This window comes from Hippichthys cyanospilos, chromosome 15 (assembly GCF_059441005.1).
Source record: "Hippichthys cyanospilos isolate Australia breed blue-spotted pipefish chromosome 15, RoL_Hcya_1.0, whole genome shotgun sequence".
Taxonomy (NCBI): domain Eukaryota; kingdom Metazoa; phylum Chordata; class Actinopteri; order Syngnathiformes; family Syngnathidae; genus Hippichthys; species Hippichthys cyanospilos.
Window position 1 is genome coordinate 10,019,320 of NC_142383.1, and position 20,864 is coordinate 10,040,183.

Below are 20,864 nucleotides of genomic sequence, written 5' to 3' on the forward strand. Positions count from 1 at the left end.
TATACTGGCACCGATAGGGAGCTATTCATTTAACAACGTGTTTACTATTATGGATTTTTACTTTCAACATTTTTAATTAATATTACCTGGGGTCAACAGGTGACAACATAACTCCTGGTGATATATAAAAGAGGAAAATACTTTGCTACAGCACCTGCATACTAACTTTTTCACAAACAGTGAAAAAAAAAAAAGACTACTAGTACTGTATTCTTTCTTTATTGAAAATGATGTATCATCTATGTTGTATATAACACAAAACTAAAATTGCAACCCCTGCACCGACAAATTTATGATTACAAAGACCTGAACATGTCTATTGCTTGTGTTTTAAAACGTTGACTTATTCTTTTTAATGCAAGTGCAATGGTAAGATTTTCAAAGAGTACATTTAATTATTCTCTATTCATCGATGAGGTTTGTGAATCAGTTCTTGTACATTTGGTTTTCATTTACCTGCGTTTGCATGCAGCATACACTTCTGGAAATAAGTTGTAGCCCACAAGCAGATATTGGAAAGATCTAAATCTGGAACGCTGCAGGCGTCATAACATAATTTTCAGGGCGAGAGATGTGCCACATTTTACCCTGCAGGCTCCTATTTGAAGACAAAAATAAGGAGTGAAATTGAGTCAAAAGCAGCCAGAGGTCCAAAGATTGAGAAGATTTTCTCACTAAGCACAACCGATATTCATGTCCGGTAGGTCAAGTTAAATATCATCATACCTTCCTGATTCTTTAACCACTGACATACGCTCGGCCTACCAGCCACGTGCCAGATTTGGAATGACAGTCATGAAATTATTTGAGAGCTTGCCAGTTGTACTTGGAGTGGCTTGAATCTGCACTGCATAACGCTGAGAGGTATTTGTGACAAATAATTAAAATTTAAAACATTATTGAATTAACACCTTACCTTCTCATTTAGAACTTTGAGTTATTTTGAAGGAAGTTGAAATTTATTAGTGCTTACATTTTGTTGTTCAGTGGTTCTCAAATGGGTGTATGTGAAACCCTTGGACGTACATGGAGACACTTCAGGGCATAAGTGAGTTTTTAAAATGTTTTCTGCAGGTATCATCACATTCAATTTAATGCTTTTTCTCGTTGTGACATGGACATTTTTCTTTTCAAATGAAGAACAAATGAAGAGGAACATGAACAAAATGTATTGCTAAATTGTAGGGCTGAAATCAGTCCTCAAGTAATTTGAATACCTCAGTTTTGCTATTGCTCAAGGCATTTTTTTCTTCCCAGGGATATGGGTTATTAGTATACATAATATACATACATACATGAATATTCTGTAGGATTTCTGAATACCATGAATGGTCAATGGATGCGACGTCATATGCCTTTATTTTGTTAAGTTTTTTGGGGAGTCACATTGTCGTTTTCAGAAAGATGAACCATAAATATAACCAATGATGTTATAAGATGTATCTTTTGGAGTTCTTGATTAAAAGGGGCTTCGAGATAATAAGACAAATTTGGCACAGCATTCGTTTTTAGGTCGCTTTTTTTTTTTTCTAATCCCAAAATGGCTTGTCCTAGTTATTGGGTACTTGGTTAATGACATGTTTCACTGTGTATACATAGCTGAAAAAAAGTTTGTGAACCAGCGATGAAGTTTATGTTATGGTAAATTTCTGCAACAGCTCTAATCTAACTATAACAGAACTACTGCCTAAGGTTTACCATTTAAAGGGACAATCACTTCGCTTCATTGAAGTGGGAGGGCTCTAAGTGATATATTTTTCCATCAGGGCCACAAATCCCCGGTGGCACACTTGCCTATTATATATTTACATATTCTTTTCATATTCTGTGCATATTATTTCGTGGACAGTGGTGTATAAGCAAAATTGAGTGCTGCGTGACATCAAAATCCCGCGAGGAATAGCCCATACGTGTGATGTATAATGCACTGCATGTGTCGTATGATTTATAATTGATTCGCCTCAGTTCTGAAATCTGAAACTTTTCTGACCCCAACATATTCCTCTGTGGGTCACGCTATAATAGCATGCAATCTCGTTATAATATCCATAGAGGAAAGTATAGAGTAATATATTCAATCAAGTCTCATTCAAATTAAAGCTTTATAATGCTTAATATGGGAAGGAGCACCATGGGGATGGTAATGTACGATGGGGGGTGCTTGTATAATGTAGAGCAATGGCAGTCCTAGAGAAAAACATGGAGGGGTCCCTGTCGTCTTTATTGCAAAATTGTAACAAAAGGTTCAGGAGCTCCCAAGGTTATCAACAAAACTCAAAGGAAAGGTTCAGCAATAGCCTTTGATAGTTTTTTTTACAGTAAATAAAGTTCTCCAAAATGTCCAAATAACACAAATATTAAAATGTACCCAATCATTCTTTACATTTCAAACAAAAGGTACACTACTTCAAGGGTCAGCTGAATGTCTTGTAATCTCCAGGTACTCAGCCTTTGTGTTCACTTTGTGACACTGATTGGCTCTCATTGTGTTTGACGAAACCTGATAGGCTGACATTGTGGGTTGGAGGGCATTCGGGAGACATGAAAATGGAAACATGTGTGGGAGTTGCCTGTCCAATAAATGTTAAATTTAACTTTAAAAAAATCCAAACAGTGCCTTTAATAAAAGAAGAGCATTAGTCATTCTTTTTATGGAGAATGCTTACCACAGAGGCATCTGAAATTTAGCTTGTCTCATAAATGCAAAGCACCCAGCCTCGACTGCAGCCACAGCTAACGATAGCAACATAGATGCTAATGAAGCGAGCCAAAGTAAATCTGTTTGCCAAACTAAGCTTGAGAACAGACCACGTTTGAGCTAGTTTGTGACACACAGGTGGACAATGTTTCATATGAAATATATTTCTTAATTATTTGGTGGTTGACAAAAGAAAACAGCAACATTCCTCCTAATAGTCAAAATTGAAGTTTTCATCTAGCACTTGGTACTAGTGTCATAAAAAGCTGAAGATAAATAGCTACAACTGCATCTGTTAGTAAACTCTTTTTGTTGTTCAATTCCCATTTGTTTTAATCTTCCACAATAACACAATGTATCTAAATAAATTAAAATAAAAAACCTTGAGTTAAGGTTTTTTTTTTCAGGTGAGATTAAAACGAGAGTAATTACAGAACTGAATTAAGGAATATTTCCATTTTTAATCTATTGATGGCACTGATCCCCGCAAATTTAACCTGTCGTGTCTTTAACAGGCCTATTTTTTTTCTGAATCTCTTTGCACTTTGAATTAGTTTTTCACCACCAATTTAGGTGTATTTCAAGTGGGTCATTTTGTCAACTTTCAAATAAATCTGTGCTATTACAAAAGCAGATGTGTCCTAATCTTCACATTACACTCCCATTTCACTCACCAGCTGTGAACAACATTTGATTTCTCTCCGGTTTGTATGCTCACACAGCTGGAGAGTAAACGGACCAGTCATGTGAATCCAGGTGAAAGTGACCAATATTGCATCTTTCAGCAATCATTCTCCGAATGAATCATGAAAAAAGGAGGCAATGAATGCTGATCATATGCATCAAATATTCGAGCCACACAATCAGACACATGGATTTATGTAGTAACCCACTGAGCTGTGCATGTGAAATTGGTGTCTTGCTCACTTGATGGCAGTAGAGTAGCAGCCATGCTATCAGACTCAGTTCCCTTCCCTGATATCATGATGTGGCCACAAAACAGAAACAAGCAAAAGTATAGAAAATGGCAGGGACACTGGCCTGTTGAGTTTGGACATGTTTGCCCCCATTCGTTACCAAATTAGGACTGATGGATGTCATCACCACTCACCGGACACTTCATGAAGAACCCTTGCATTTTAATTCTCCATAATATGAATTAATGCAACAATACGTTTATTACTGTAATTGTAGTTTGCAGCGTTGTGTGCCAATCAAAGCAGATGTATTATTCTGCTGTCGCGCTGCATGTGGTTTATTACACATATGTATCAGTGTGGCGGTAAAACAGTGGTTAGAACGTCCACGTCACAGTTCAGGGACTCAAGTTCAAATCCACTTCGCTCCGGACTTCCTGTGTGGAGTTTGCATTTTCTCCCCCGATTCTTCCCACATTCCAATAACATGTATGGCAGGTGTATTGGACATATGGAAATTTGTCCTTAAGTGTGATTGGGTGTGTGAACAGTCGTTGGGCTTTGTGTGACCTGCAATTGGCTGACAGTGTCCCCCGCTGCTGGGATAGACACCAGTAAGCCTGCAATTCTTGTGAGGATAAGGATGGGTGGATCAGTGTGCTATTTTTTCAGCCTATGCAACACTTGAAGAGTCGTGTATTAAATTGAATGCAAGAAAACATTATATTAATAGAAAATCATTCACCCGCGGAACACATCTCACACACGCAAGGAAAAGGTCCTTGTGCACTGATGTTGTTCATTGCACATGTTCTGTTCGAAGGGGAGTGGGAAGGCAACCGACTGTATTTACTGCATGAATTCATGGAAGTTCCCATGTGGTTTATACAAATGATTGCAGGTAAATAATAGATTCACATCTCATAGAGCACCTAAAGGCACACGGGCGCTGTTGTTCAATGTGACTCATTTTGCAATCACATGCCGCAATGTGTTGACCTTCGAGCAGGGAAATTGGGAGAGCCTTTTTTCAAATCAAGACTCTAATGATCCCTTAAGGATTGCATGGCTGAGTATTGAGGAAATCCAGTGAATTTCTGCTTCATGATAATACTCCAGAGTCTGGTTCATAAGTGTTAACGAAATGTTGCTGTTTCGCTGGAAAGTACGCAATTTAATATTCTGAAGCTGTTTAACGCAAATACTAGACCACCAGTGCTCAATGCGTAGATCGCGATCGACTGTTCAATCACGATGGTAGTATTGGTAGCGTGTGATATAGTGCCTACTCCAATCATTGTGACAATTACTTTTCCAGTTTGTATACAAAATCCATTTTTATACTTGTTTCCACCGCGCATCTTGTAGTCTCACACGAAATGTCATCTTGGTCGTTGATGTGATTTGTGTGTCTCTTGTGGAACCTTCTGTGCTCGTCCTGTTGGACCAGCCTGGACGCTCATGTTGCAGTAGCAATAGTTCAAAATTCAGAGCAAGTATTGCTTGTACTAATATTGCTTGACAATAGTTTTGCTTTCATCCATCCACTTTCAGTTGCTCTTTTACTCATTTGGGTCATGGATGAGCTGGAGCTCATCCCTTCATACTTTGGGCCTGATATAATACACTAATTATTGTTTTTCTTGTTTATGTAAGTTATTCTATGGCACCACTCGACTCTGAGGATTTTCATTTGCTCTGAGCTCAGAATGGTGGAAAGTGAATTAACCATGCAGGCTGGCAAGCAGGCCAGCAGCATTGCATTAAAATTCTCTCTAAATTCCCTCTGATGCTTTTTGATCCTTCTTTATTTTTTTTATACCGTCATTCATCATTTCAAATCACTTTTATTTTTGCGTTATCACCTGGAAAACATCTTAAAACTCATGAAAATTATGCAGTAAAAGACACTTTTTTTTCATTACATTTTATTTATTTATTTTTGTATTATTACAAGACAACCTCTCAGAGGTGAAATCCTCTTGAAACACTGTTCCTGTTGTCAGGATAATGCAAGGGTAATCCATTTGCCCTATGACAAATGACAATCCTAAATGTACTTTGGGATTTTAAGAAAGCGATGATGTTGTCATGACCTTAGAATTCTATTAAAACAAAACAAAGATTCTCTAGTATGCGATAAAGGGGCTGCAGTGCAGTTTTTGGAGTGCTGCAGCATTTGTTAAATTTTACAAGCGGTAATGTCATCATTGTTATAGTATCATGTAAAATTGTACTATATACTCTTGGTCGAAAGATGCAGTGGAAATGTAATGCATCTTCTTTACTCCAGCTTTAATCTTTAAACCACAAGCTCTATTCACAGGAGAAAAAAAAATTCACAAGAGGTACATGAGGCTTTATTTTCTATTTAATACTAATAATGTAACGTGCACAGAGTAATAACATTATATTTAACATATTGATTTTTTAATGAATGCATTAGGCATAAAAGTTGCTATTAAAAGATGAGGTTAAAAGATGCCTTCAGTGATAATACCTGCTGATGATTATTGCACTTTTATTCACAGTAAATAACTCAAAGTTACATATTGTTACCAAAAACATAAAGAATTGAAATGTTATTTTTAAATAATATAAAACAAAATGCTGCACCCCACATCATATATGTTATACAGTAAACTATGATAGCATGCTAACATTGTGAGCCAAAATGCTAATCGCTAGCTTTAATGTTGATTGCTAAAGTCCCTATTCCATTGTACTCATTTATGTTGAATGACTGCTATACAATGACAATACAGACATTCATATGTAGTGGATATTTTTATTTGTTTTTTCATTTCGACAAAGGCAGCGTTTGTGAGTGTTCTTTCAGGGTTGCAAATGTTAGCAAAAGATTCACCAAGTGTTTGCCAGATTGATGTCTTAAATGCTATCATAATTAAACATATGTCCAAATATCTCTCTGATACAAAATTATTAATACATTCCATTCATTCATACTAACTCTACCTATCCTGCATATCATGCAATACATACTGTACATATGCTATCGATATGCTACGGTTATTTAGCATCGGTAAGTGCTTGAAGCAGCATCCAGTTTGCTTTTCACAATAAAACATTTTTTTCACAGTGACAAAATAAGGCAGATCTGTAACCATCGAAAAACAAATCATATTTTCAAGAGGCAGAGTAAGTCCATTGACTGTAGACAAAACAACTAATGGGGAAAGTTATTAAAATCTATACCGGCCATTGAGGTGGATACCAGGGTCACTGACTCATCATAAATTCATAAAGCAGCCATGTTTTTCACCTCATATAAATGCATATTATTGGTTTTTAAAGCAGGCCTGACTGGTTAAAATTGTGCTGTTATATCAGAGCTCAAAAAATACATATTAAAGATGATTTTATGAAAACAGCACTCAGTGGGTACTTAAAGTGAAGAGAGCAACCATGTTCAAAAATTAAATACACAACACTTTGATCATTAACTAAATGGAAATATGGTATTGATTAGCAACATGTGTTCAGATAAAAGCAGATAAAAAAGGGGCAGGCGAAACATTTAGGGGACTCATATACCCAGCACCCCCTGGTTACACTGCTTTTGATATTAGGCATGACTAAGCAATAAAAAAATACAAACTGAATTAGCTGTACTTATTACATAGAATCTCACAAAATAGACAGAGAAGCAAGCATGACTGTGAACCATAGTTATTCGAACAGTTTGTATCTGTGCAGTTTAAACATTTTCATCATCAACATAACACATTAAACTCACTGCAATCATTGAATAAATATAAATGAACAGATAGATAGATAGATAGATAGATAGATAGATAGATAGATAGATAGATAGATAGATAGATAGATAGATAGATAGATAGATAGATAGATAGATAGATATTGTTATATTGTTTGGCAACCGATTTATTGTGCTATGCTTATTAGGAGGGGTCGTCTAAGCAAAAAATGCCAGGGCCAATTTTTTGCCCCGGCCGTTGAGCCCTGCTGACGTTGCGACCATCATCAAGTGCATTGGGAGAAGACTTAGGGACTTTGACACCTGCTGACTAACTACCTGAAGTGCTACACCTCAAATACCAAAGAGCTCATGTAAGCACAAGGAAAAAAGCGGAGCCCCAGGTGATGGTGGCCAAAAAGAAGCTGACACTGAACAAACATTTTGCGGTACCAGCCGTCCTTTCCACACGGTCATTTGCAACCAGAGGAGTGTGTTCAGTGACGGGCTGCTGCACTGGAGGAGCAGCACAAACAGAAGAAAGAATTCCTTCGTCCCCGGTGCCATCAAAATGTAAAACATCAAGTCACAATGGGATTGTTGAGGTTAGGATTTAATGCATGTCTATTTTGAATAGGATTTTTTTTTTTTTTACAATTGTATCTATTAAATCTTAATTTGATCCTAATGTGCATTATTATTATGTTACTTTAAGGAACAAATGGAATGAATATAACCTGAAAATTACCCTGGATGAAAGTCAATATTTGATCAGGGCATCAAATTTTCCACACTGTCTGGTCGAAGTTAATACCATGCCTCCTTCTTTTCACCATCAGAATTCAACATGTCTGCCTAATCAGCCATAAGCAGAAATGATCTGCTAACATTTCATATTTCCATGAATATTTGATTGTCAAAAATTGCCTTAAGGGAATGCACTGGGCTAGAGGTTTGGTTTTGATTTGCGATTAAACTATCAAGAAATCAATTTCATGTGCTTTGAATAATTCAGGGTTTAATGGAATGAGAAATGGCAAAAGGGGCATGGGTTATGAAATGATCTGAAGCCTGTGTGTGTGCGCGTTTGTGTGTTGGGAAATGGAAGGTGGTGTGTGTGTGTGTGCATGTGTGTGCGTGTATATGCGTGTCACTCAAATTGAGTGGCTGGGAAGCTATTGTCAATTCACCTGCACCACTGGAGGAGCATGTCAATTGCGGGCCTGTGTCAATAACTCATTGAAGGTTAGAGGAAATGTGACTCCTGATTTGTGGTACTTCTTTCAGCAACTGATACCATCAAGGGTTCTATTATTTTTTTCTGTGATAAAAATGTTTTGATTTTCAAGAACCAATCCGCACTTTTGATTGATTTGCAATGATGACCGCGCCCATCCCCTCCCACCTCGGAAAGAATGAACATTAAAAGAAGTTGGCAGATGCCTATTGAGTAATCATGTACTCCAATAATGTATTGCCAGAGTAAAATACATCGTATTTTTCTCATGTTTGAAGCCTCCTCAATGGCGTCACTCGTGACGTTTAGCTACGATCAACGTTTCACGTACGTGCCAAATCAGCCACAAATTTCCACTTTTATGCTCGTTTATTAGAGTTGAAATGTAAATTAAATATGAGGGATGAAGCATGAAATCTGAAGATGAAAAGATGATTGCGTGTTTATCGTATCAAATCATGTCTCCCAGTCCATTAATGCAAACAGCATATGTGCAGAGATTTCTGCAATACTGATGTCTTACTGAGCAACAAAACAAAACAACACAACACAAAACGAAACGAAACGAAACGAAACAAAATGTAAAAATACCATCAAAATATATGTTCTTTAATTGGCCAAATACATTTTAACTATATTATCAATGATCAAATTTACTGGGCACCATTGGGCCACACTAAATGGCAAAAAAAGGAAAAACAATCTTAAATTAAGTTTTTTTTTTTTTTTTGTTTGTTTTTTTTGCTATCGGTGTCCGTAACAACCAGGATTTTTTTTTGGATTTATTACCTATATCTATCTATCTATCTATCTATCTATCTATCTATCTATCTATCTATCTATATATATATATATATATATATATATATATATATATATATATATATATATATATATATATATATATATATATATATATATATATATATATATATATATATATATATATAATTGAGGTCAGTAGTCTGTCTTGGCCATAAAAACCATACAAACCATAGCAGTATGTGTCTTAACAATACATTCATTGCACTGTAAGTTCAAATCGGACTTTCCATATTTGCGTTAATATTTGAGAGAGCCTCAAAATATGCCATGTAGGTGATCTGAAGCATACCGCAATGACTTGCAGGAAGGTGTCATAGTCTGTCTTCGTCAGCTCCAAACAAACAGTGGCACTGGTGTTTCTGGTGACAGCACACAAATAAGTAGAGCAACACTGACTGCGCGCTTGCTGACCGACCTGACACTTGCCGAATTTGAGCAGTGGCTGTTTTGTCAATGAGCTGAAACCATACCCAGCAGCCATGAAACTCTGTTGTTGCTCGTCAAAAAATGTTGGATAGTTTCAATTACACACACAAATCAGTTGGCCAGCTAGTTTATCTATCCTTTGAATATTTGACTGACAGGTGTCGCATTTCATGTCATACGCCATACGGGTGTGAGAAATTTGGGAACATCTCCAACGTGTTCTATCTTTAAGCTACATCACATCCTTGCAAGACACGTGTACGTGAAACGGCTTCAAAATATTTTGAATGCGTCATTTTTGGGGCCTATGACTTGTAGTATATCATGCATATGAATAATCTGGCAAGATACTTATATGTATATTTCAAAAAGAACTGTTGCTGACAGGAAGCACGTTTATAACAGTGACGTGGAGAGAAGATCAGATGAAATCAAAAGGGTCTGCCAAAATGTCATGCGCTTAAGAGGAATTTGTGTTTAGGCTTACTACTGACAGGAATAACAACTTCTGAAGAAGTGCAAAGATATAGATATGATAGCCAAGAGTTGAGATTTTTTTTTTTTTTTTTTTACACACATTAAGAGACTAATTCTTACAAGTTTGAAGAGGATAAGCTGAAAACTGCTGCTTATCCTTACTAATTAATTTCATTTTCATATACCATTTGAGAGCGCAACTAAAACATAGAGCAACAAACGCAGACACACAAGTGAATTTAGCGTTAGCAGTCACGCTACCGGGGCAAGAATGATTAAGTAATTAATTTTCAAATTAATTAACCTTGCTTCTCTTCACTTATTAGATTGTTGATATTATTTTTCTGTCATCTTTCCTTTTGACGTGAAATTCTGAGTCAATAATTTAGAAATAATACATTTCAATATAAGGTGCTCGGTGGGGCATGCCTGCTTCAGAGTTCAAATCCACCTTGCGCCGGCCTCCCGTGTGCAGTTTGCATGTTCTTCCCAAGCCCGGGGGGGGGGGGCTTCTCTCCCTGCCTACTGCCCAAAGTCAGCTGGGGTAGGCACCAGGAAGCCTGCGACCTTTGTGAGGATGAGCAGCTCTAGAAAATGGATGGATGGACGAATTTGATTGAAAGTGAATTTTCAGCCGAGTTTTGGCACCCCTTTGTGTCCGGCACCCTTAGTACAGTGGTCCCCTGATTTAACGCGTCCCTAGCTTCTGGTTTTTTTCATGTTACAAAGTGGAAGTTCTTTTGCCTCCAAGGCATTTTTCCTGCTTTACAGCATCAACAACTGTCATGACCTGTGGGGTTGGCTGTCTTGTTGTTTTGCCTCTTTGTGTGGCATGCATGTTGTCTGGTACATTTTATGGTTACTTGATTTCATGTGAGTGCTTACAATATAATTTTACTGTGCATTATAGCGCTAAGATGTGAAAAGTAGAAGTAAGAAGATGATTAGTATGGAAACGAAGCTGGACATTAGCAAAAAATACAGTACGACGAAGGCTAGGCTAGGCTAGGTCACCCTCGATAGGGATTATGGCCATAAGTAGCTCAAGTCAATGTCACTCAAAGGTAAATAAAATTTCATTTTTCCTTTATATATATTCTATTTAAGATTTTATTTAATTGTATACATGTATATGATATATAAGTAACACTGACTATAACACTTTGTAACCAATTTTTAATATGTATCTACAATCTTGATGCTTTACCTGGGGTTTTATACCCATTAGCTAATTACCATGGTTTCTATTGTTTCTATTGTCTTATTAGCGATGAACAATTTACGATTACGACAATTACGACAATTACGATCCCAACTCCGGAATGGATTAATTTCGTATGGCGGGGGTCAATTGTATTTGCCTTTCTCGCATGATAGGTGAGACGGCCCTGCTGTAGAGTTACGATGTATGCATGACTCAATGACACCACCCAGACTAAAAGAATGAAACTTCAAAGATTTTCGGTCAGTCTTACTTTGCCACCTTGTAAACATCACCACAAAAGCAACTGCCAGATGACATAGTAATATCTCCTTCAAACACGACTCTTATAACTCTCCTTTAACACCGTTCAATGAAACTTTTCTGAACCTGAACTTGTTTTGAATGGTCCACATCTCAAGGTACTTTGAGTCTGAATGTCATGACAGACATCGGTGTCTGTTTAAAATCAATAAAAAAAAAAACTTTTACACATCAACCTCTGCTATAGTTATTTAAAAGTGAAGTTGTGTCTCAGCTTCAAGGCCAGAAAAAAAAGAATTGATGTAGCTGCCTCTCTGTCTTGGTGCTGAATTGTCGCGATGCCTTGCCAGTTTCACAATGCACACACATACTGCAGGTAGGTGTCTCACATATGCACTGTATATAAATGTTCTTATATTGTCAAATATAACAATAAAACAATTAAAACAATAAAAATAACTAATCTCAGGTTTTAAACCAGCACATATTGCTCCACCATATATTCCTTTTCTCTGGTGACCACCTGAGGATTGAATCCTCGTAAATTTGCACATTTACGAGGTCTTTATTGATATGATGAATAAGAAATTACTGAGATTTGTTGCCTGCGGGGCAAATAAAAAAGAAGAAAAGGAATATATATATATATATATATATATATATATATATATATATATATATATATATATATATATATATATATATATATACACACACACATAGATTGGACTCTCTGTTACACTCATCAAGAAATCTATGTTGTTCAGAAGTCCAAAATTAGAAATGTTTTATAGCTGCAGGCTGAGAAATTCTCCCGTGAATATTTTCTTCCAAAATAATTCCGTAGCATAAACCTAGAATTTCAATAAGGAACAAGAAAGTGTATCAAATATTCATTCAAAGGAACCCGAAGAACAATCGTTGCTTTCCATGTGACAGGCAATTATTTCTTAATTTGCTCAAATGCATTTTGTCTCTATTTTGATCATTTCACCCAAGCTCAAAATTGCTCTGTCATTTCACCTGTTGTGAGGAAACGGTAATTTGCATTTAAGAAGCCCTTTGTGGACATTTAAATGGGGCGGTGATGGATAATGAGCTGTGCTTCATTTAAATTCCCTTTTTTTTTTTTTACGTAGATTTTCATGACCCAACTCTTGACCTCTTGTCATCAGTTTCTTCGCTCCTGATTGCCAAGCCTCAGGTGATTCAAAATGAGGAAAGAGTGCAAACCTTATATGAATGGAAAAATTAGCAGATGCAGCTCAGAACAGTTTTGGAAATGGGAGTGACAAGTAGTGTTGACAAACCATCAAACTGAGACTGATTGCTTGAATAATTGGTTTGTGCCTAATTATATTAGAGTGCCCTCTAGGGTGTGAGTTGGATTATGTGTGTAGCGCTTACAGTGGGATAAAGACTGGCCAGAGGAGCTTTGCTGCAAGGAAACTGGCAGATTTGTTTCCGAGCGGGGACCTCGATCGGATTGGTAGTGCAATTCTCCACAACCGCAATTACATTTTGTAACTTTTACAATCACGTTAGGGAACTGAGGAGAATGAGGGAAGCGCTGAAAGGGACCAAGAGTGTTTGTTCTGTGCCTGTGATAAGAAGACCACTGCTAAGTGAGTTAAATCAGAAATAGCATTGGCACAGCTGTTGTTCTATTAAAGGCCCCCAAGGAGACTTGAAGAGGGTGGTCTGGGAGGATCCTCTCTGGGCAATGTGCCAACAGGGCTTGCTGGATCCTTTACCGTGCTCTTATTGAGCATGTAGACAACCATACTTATCAAAAGGACACACACACACACACACACACACACACACACACAAATAAATCATCCAAACAACACACACGCTCACACAATTTAATTTCTTATCTTTATTATCAAACCAGGCATTGTACTTACTATTATCAAATCATAATTTCCTATTTCTTGACCACTGCTGTTGTTGTGCAGTGGTTCTCAAATGAGGGTATGTGTACACTTTGGGGTACTTGAAGGCACTTCAGGGGTACGCACCATTTTAATGGGGTTTCTGCAGGTATGAGCAAATCTAATTTAACCCTGTAACGGCCGCTGTATCAATTTGGCACATGAACTAGAATGTTTAAAATCTAGACATTTGCTTTGATGCAAACTTAAGCCTGCTCCTGTGTTTGGTGTATGTTATGCATAACAATAACTTAAAGACCTTTTTTGGGAGACAGCAAGGGGGTGCACTTTTAGTTTTGGTTTCCTCGCAAGATAAAATTTTTCTAAAACCACACAGGGCATTTTTATTGTGGCCTACTGAACAATAAGTACTCTTGTCGAAAAAAAAAATAATGGGACTCATTATATTTTTATCTTTTTATTTGTGTTTATGAAAACATTTCTTTGGATTTAATTTTAAAAATGGTCATTTCTTTAAATTGGTCTCTTAAACAAATCAAGAAATGTGTTTAAGTGGTCAAGAAAAAATACAAAAAGAAAAAATACATTTTGAGGTTATTATTTAGGTTTATGAAAACTACAATATTTGTTTTTTTTTCCCATTGGCAGACTTGTTTTCTGTTACCTGTGTTCCTAAAAACCAGTAAATTCATTTTTTTTCACTCAAAGAGGATTCCTCTGCCATTAAAACTATAATCATTTTTGATGCTGTGAGACGTGCATTTTTCTTTTTAAATTATGGCAAATTACATGGAACATGAAGCAACTTACAACTAAATTGTGTTATAGTGACTCTTTTGCAAATAGTGTGCCTTCATTGTGCTGAGTTTTTACTCCTGCGCATTGTCATTGGTGAGTAACCCTAACCCTAACAGAAAATCTATAAATGAAACCGATGATAATACATCCCCTATATTTTCAAACTACTGAATAAAATACACCTGCAGATAGCACTGCAAATGTAGTTTCAAAGTTTAATACATCATACTATCGAAAGCTGAACCCACTGTCTAAACTGGCACTGGAGTACGTGACTCTTTTAAAAAATCGGTAGAGAAGCACTGTTGTAGAGCATTTTCCCCTAAATCATTTCTGCATGAGATCTGAAAAAAGCATACCTCACAGCAAAGGGCTTTAACATTGATCGTGTTGAACTTTAAATTATAGTGGTATCTGGAGGTACAACGGATTAGTTCTGTTTATACAACCTTTTAAGCACAGACAGATAATATAACAACTCGCACAAAAATATATTCTCTATGCGCTACAAAAATGACCAATATTACAGCAATTTAGTCAATGAACTGGATTGCAGCTTGAAATCATGATGTGCTTTCTATTTATTGCTTTGCTTTCAAATTAATTATGTTATTACTCTATATTTGTGTAAAGTGCAGTATTATGCAGGCTATTTTTCCTTCTTAAAAAAGCCAACAAAAACACATTAAAAAAAATTGCTTTTCTTTTTTTCGGGGAAGGAGGTGGAACAAATTAATGGCATTTCCATTAATCAGGTTTGTTAAGGCCTCAGTCGAACTGCGGGAGGCTCTACTCTTTTTTTTTTTTTTTCTTTTTGGTGTCCCCTGAATTCGATCTGCCATTTCACCCTGATAAGCAGGCATGAAAACTACTAGATATTGCAGGAACAGTAAAAACAAATACAACTGTGAGATTTCTATCAGAGACATTGCATTACATTACTATTGGATCTTGTCTCTTTGCTTGTGTAGGACTGCTGATCCTATATAAGTGCAAAGTCCTGCAGGAAGATGGGGAGCTTTGCCTTGCTTAACTGAGAGTTACACGGCTGTGCGTGTCCTGAATGTTTATTGTGGACTCCGTCTCGCCTACACAGTATACGATACTCCGCACTAAATCCTTGAATAGTTTACAAATCACCAAACAGCATCTTCTCGTTTTCCTCAGCTCTACTGAGCAATTTAGAAACATAAGCTCATTAAGGGCTACGCTGTTGCCGGTTTACTCTCACTGTTACGGAAATTTATTTTACAGTTACGACAAATGTTGATTGGGAAAAACACATCTCAAAATTGACTACCAGCTCAGGATTATTGCAAAAAAATCAAACAAAACGTAAACACAAAACACATTTAGTAACAAGAATGCCAATAAATGTATTTGCTAAAATATTGCTAAAGCCCTTAACACACTGAGAGCAAAATGAGTGTCGATTAAGATAGCAGCTCTTTTTATCTAATCGGGGTTCTTCAAGGTCACCGATGTTCACACAGATGTTGATCAGAGGTTGCCAGAGATCTGTCTGTGCTACCTTTATGGGAACACACTCAAAATTTCCTTATGACAACAATCGCTACCATCGATGATACTCGTCCAAGTTTGCTCCTAAATGGGATAGGGCTTGAAGTAATAGTCAGTACAGCTGATGCAAAAAGCCCATTTGTATGTAACAGTCATGGAAAGTGTAGAAGAGAGGAATAATGTCACGAGAGAAATAAAATATATAGAATATACGGGCTGTATTTTGTATTTACCAGACTTGACCTGGTCAAAGAGCTACTCCTTTATTGAATCTCATGAAATCAGGACAGAAAACATTTATTCAAGGTAAAACTAGATAAAGAATCCCTCTCGCTTAAAAAATAAATACGATGATTAAAAGAAAGAAAAGGCAGACGGTTAAACAAAACAATAACAACAACGACCTTGTGAATTACCGTATATTTATGGTCTTCTCCTCTTGTGTTGGCCAAGGTGTAGCATCTGCACCACATTTAAATGGCCATAAAAAGTCTATGATCCAGACGGTGTTTGTCTTTGAAAAGTTAGTCCTCTTACTTTTGTTCTTTGCTCATGCACATGCAGCCTCCCCCGGGGTCATCTCTACTCAGAGAGCCTTAAATCCTCGCTCTCGCACAGACGGCTGAAGATATCTATGTCAGGAGACACATTTATTTTCCCGCTATACACATTCGTATCTTGAGCCCCTGCGACCATAAAAATTCTCTGGCATGTAACAGGAATCTCTCCTCAAGAGTAATTTCTTTGTTGGCTACTTATCTTGATTTCCTCTCATGTCGGACTAGGGAAACTGAGCCTTTAGTATAGAACATATCCTAACTGTAAAAATGATATCTGACTTAGCAGCCTCCCTCTTATCCTTAAGCCATTTTATGAGACTGATAACACTATATGCATGTATAAGATGTTTCTTCTATTTCTGTTTCACTTTCATTACTTAAATTTTGCTTCCCCTAATTCAAACTCCCCATTGCTTCTGACATGACTGCTGCACACTGACCAAATACTTTCTGCAGCCTTTCATGTGCCGGCTTATTTTCAGCCTCTGCAAGTCACTGCTTCTTGTGTATTTCATCTCTGTTCCAGCATCCATTTAGATGTCTGCAAAAGAGAGTCGGGCTGACATCAAGCGTGCTTTCTAACATCAGTGCTTCCTCCCTCCCGCTATTCTTATCCGCCCTGTCAACAGTACAATAACTTTCACCTTCAAGATTATCATGCTTTCATCATAATGTTTGCTTGTCCGTACTTTGCTCCCACCCACGTGCGCGGAGCATCTGGTGCTGCACGTGGCGTCCTATTGTTCTGCGGAGCAATGCAAACAAGCAAACCCGGTCCGTCTGTCTTTGAGGGCAACGCGTAACCCCGAGACCCCAGAAAAACAATGGTGGGAAACGAAAGGCGTATTCCCAAATATTCGCAACAAAAGGATGTTTGCATGGGGCCGAGTGGAAATTAAATTACTCCGTTTCGGCATAATGTCTGTGAGCGCTCGCAGTGCGGACTGTGTACGGCTGGGGATTAGAGTATACAGTATAATGGGGTTTTTGAGGATTGTTGGGATTTCAGATCTGGAGCGATATGATGCCAGGGGTAAACACCAGGCTGGAGACCAAGGGATTTAGCCAGCAAGAATCCGCCTCCATGTGGACCTTGTATCACTGTGTTCTAAAGTCCATCCATTTCCCACGGTCATTTACTCAAGCATCTCCTGTGGGGATTTGATTATCCTATCTGAAAGGGCATGGCGGTCTTCTGATACTGGCCCTCTATGTGCTGGGTGAGGTAGATAATGATTCATTGGTAGGGACAGAGCGACAGCAAGGATAGGATGGAAGAAAAAGGGATTGAACTCGCATGTGATTTGTGTAGATTACAAAGATTGAAAACACTTTGTTTTTTCTTTACTTACACAATACGGTCTCTTTGATAAATTTTACAACCGTATAGATACATTCACATGATGTCACAGAACCACGCCAATTGACCCAATTTAAATGTTTGGGGTCTGATGTGTGTTTCTAGGAAGTTACTTTCATTCAATCAGTTTTTTCCTTTACCCCTAGTCAACGGTAAACACATATAAACTTTGGTATCGGCACCGTTTAATATTAAAAAAAACAAAACAAAAAAACAGTTTGACGGACTTCCGCAGAGGGGGGAAGCTACAAAACCCATTTGACATCTAAAGTGAGGATAACACTGAAGATAAAAACAAAATGTATTTTAAGTAATCCTCTTATTCGTGAAATTACAGCCAAAGTTAAATGATACACCTCCATCTGTTTGTCATCATTTCTCTGCATGTAGATCACACAGCCAGTTATCCATTTGTTTATTTTTCTTTATGTATTTGGAAAATAACAGCCATAAAAAAATGATTTAGAATACCAGTCAAAAGTTTAGAAACACCTTCCCATTCAAATGCTCTCTAAATCGAGCTCGCACAGCTTTGAACGGATTCATTCTATATCATAAAGAAAAATCAGCATCATAAAGCTGGCTTGAGAACATATCAAGATGCGCGGAGCTGTGATTATAAGTTGCCTTCAATGAAAATTCTATATAGACTCTAACTTACTGAGATGCGAACATTTGCGACGAGGGAAGCGATGGAGAGTTTCAGTCGGGGATTATTTTGGGGTCTTCATTGTCACAATTGTGCATACAAAGTTCTTTCTGACTCTTAAGCCCCATTCCCACAAATGTCGGCAAAGGTAGCTTCACTTGATTTTGTTATGGTTCCTCCAAGGTCGCAAACGTTCGCCAGATGAATGACTGTACTGCTCTTGTTGCAAGAATATTTTGCACTTCTTAAACATTTCTAAATTTTGCTCATTTAGAATGAGAATTCCTGCAATAATTATCATCTTCAAAGTTTCAACAGGATCAACATTTCCTTGCGACAACAAGCAGACATCTAATGAATGTCTGGGGAATGTTTGCAAACGTTTCTGACCTTGGACTAATCCTGATGACATCAAAAGAGTCACTACCTTAGCCTGCATTTTGCCTCTCAGTTCGATAGGGGTTTGATTTGTTTTTTTGTGTGTTGAAAGGAATTTTTGAGCATCTTCAAAATTCTTGAGATTAAAAGTGTCGCTACTTTTGCCAATACTCACCAACATTAGCCCCTCAGTGGGAAATGGGCTTTACAATTCGAACTTGCTCAAAATATCCTTGTGACAAGAAAAATGAAAAACCCTGATGAGATGAAACCAACATAACTCTTGCGTTTGCCAACATTCAGCCCTTGATTGTTTTTCATGTTGTAATGACATTTTTAACTGCTTTAAATATTAATAGAAAACAATAATTGATTATGTTTTGGACAGTTCTGAGTTTCACCATACCTTAAAAATGTCTTAAAAACACTCAGAACCCTAAATGAAGCTTGACGAGATATTTATTGGGTGAAGAAACAAATTTTTGACTGATGATATCTAAAAACCTTCAATTTTCATGTTACAAAAACACCATAACCTTCCTACTAACAATTGCATTTCAAAAAATGATGGTAATTTCAACAAGCCTTTGGAATTTTTGCATGCGCAGTTAGCATTAGCCTTCACCACCTACAATGACTACAGCACACCTCTGTTTGGCTCCAACATTAAAATGATCTACCTGTATTAGAGCTCCATCTTCTTTGTGTTTAGCATGATGGGACGGTTCACTTTTGAACAACACCTTTGTTCTACACTAAATCAGCATAAGGGTATTCTACCCAAAATGTGTTCACATGCTCCCCTTGACCCTTGCAGCATTCCTCAGCAGGGGCCCCAGAGCATCCCCTCGCCCTTGAGACTTATCCTTTGATTGGCTCAAGATCACTAAAACCAGAGGCCCTCTTCCAGTGCGATACTGTGAGCATACGGGTTTGAAGACAGATGGACTCAGCGAGCGTGTCGGGACTGCCGGAGAGGAGCTTCACATCTGCCGCTCACAAGGAATCAGGCCACAGACGGTCAGGGATTACATGGTGGAAAAGAGTGAGTCAGTAAGAGTCTAAGTTCAACTTTCACCTCTCTGACCCGGATGTGGGCTTGAGCTGAGCAGACAGCGTGGAAAAGCCACCTCGGCAGACGGAGTTTGGACAATTAACAAATTTAACCATGCAGGGAAGGAGCGATTAAACTTGCACAGGTTAAAATGGGTGCAAATGAACTCTGTAGTTGTCTCGCATAAGCATGTATTTCGTTAATTAAATCAATGACAACACACTCACCCATTGTAAATGACATTCTTTTCTAAACTCATCTAATTACATTTAATGAACGCAGTGCACTTGATTAATTATCAAGCGTGGTGCTCAGAGAAGCATTCAAGCAAACACACTTTGCATATTACGCGGTGTGTTCATCAACACAAAGTTGTTCTCTAAAGAGCGTGGACTTTGTGTCCAAAAGTCAGACGTATGCGTGCATAAACCATGAAGAAGTTTTACAAAGCACAAATTTAAATTATTATAATTATCAAATTAGTGCTACTACACTGTAATGCACAACTCTAAATAACGTGACCTCAAAGAAAGTTAAATGGATCATTTCTGCAATTTTAGCAATGTAATTCCTCTGCTAATTATCACCGATGTGTCCAAAAATGTTTATATTAATAGGGTCAGTTTCAGAGTAAGCTGTATTTGTAGCTTGGAATAATTGTTTACATAGAAAAAGGAAATAGTGTGGCTAAAGCACTGTCAGATATTTTCTTAAATTCTTTATCGTCAGCCACCATGCATCTAGATAAAGGAACACTTGATTAAATTGAACATTAGCACTTATGTCATAATCTGTATGTAAAAATGATGTTTACACAAAAAATCTCCCTCAATAAAAACTCAGAAGTGGTTAAAGGTGTTTATTATGTTGCCTTTCATCAAAT